The 1063-nt window shown below is 38.9% G+C and overlaps 1 pseudogene; it reads left to right on the top strand.

The window, feature by feature from the left end:
* The first annotated feature begins 47 nt into the window (after positions 1 to 47).
* Positions 48 to 888, top strand: LOC111387313 (annotated as a pseudogene).
* The last annotated feature ends 175 nt before the right edge of the window (positions 889 to 1063 follow it).

Here is a 1063-nt window from a genome sequence, read left to right as displayed (position 1 = left end):
GAGGATCGTTATTGTATGGGACAAAGAATGATCCTTTTCTTTAATAGGGTTGTTCACGAAGGAAAACAACGTCGTAGAAAGTGGGCTGAAAAGTTGACTCCAAGACCATAACGCAGAGATGGCAGCGGCAAAAATAAAACAAATACCAAAATAGACGAAGAGTCTCAGGATAACAAGGGTATGCTACTAGATGATATTGTCCAACACATTGCAGCTAATGAGAAGGCTGTTAATAAGAAGTATGCTACCATACTTTCTATGTGCTTCTCTTGTGGCTCGGGTACATGCATGTATTTCTGTGCTTGTTTCTGTAATACTGGTTATTAACCAAGAGAAGTTGTTTCATCTACAGGAAACTGTTCTTATCAGACTCTGAAGACGAGAAAGCTGAGAAGAATGCTTCTAGAAAGAAAAGGATAAAAGATTCTAGGTGAGTCTTGCCTTCCACTCTCTGACATATAAACAAACGCACATGCTTGTGCACTTGTTCGTGCATGCTCCCTTATATCAGATGAATCACTGCAGATGTGGTGCCTTTGCCATAAAATTTCTCACATGAAGATCGATTTATAAATAACATTTTTTGTTTTCGATTTTTTGATAGGCAAGGTCTTGTTATGTTAAAGGACCGGCCCGCTCACTGTCCACAAAGTTCACTGGATTTTTTGAAGAAACGAAAGATGCAGGTTGCGAAATCTTCTGCTGTTTTGAACAATTCAAACCAAGCATTGCGCCTTCTTTCTTCATCTGGCTTGCTAAAGTAAGATTGGAGATGATGGCAAGTGTACACCTTACTATGCAATGATATGACACGTTATTCTAGTGTTTGCCAAGCATAATTTAGTAAGATTTGTAACTCCAGTGGTTTTATTTGTTTAAACCCTTAGAAAGGGGACACATTTTATTTATTTAAATTTAGTATTCAACCACCACCTCCGCCCAAACCTCAACCCCAACTCGCAGGCTGGATATAAGTTTTCCATCATAGGCCTGAAAGGACTTAAAACCTTGAACCTCTTCCTGCTCCTATACTTTGTTGAAAAACCTCATCTAGAAGCTTGAA

This window comes from Olea europaea, unplaced genomic scaffold (assembly GCF_002742605.1).
Source record: "Olea europaea var. sylvestris unplaced genomic scaffold, O_europaea_v1 scaffold39812, whole genome shotgun sequence".
In the NCBI taxonomy this organism is placed as follows: domain Eukaryota; kingdom Viridiplantae; phylum Streptophyta; class Magnoliopsida; order Lamiales; family Oleaceae; genus Olea; species Olea europaea.
This window is presented reverse-complemented; position numbering and strand designations above follow the sequence as displayed.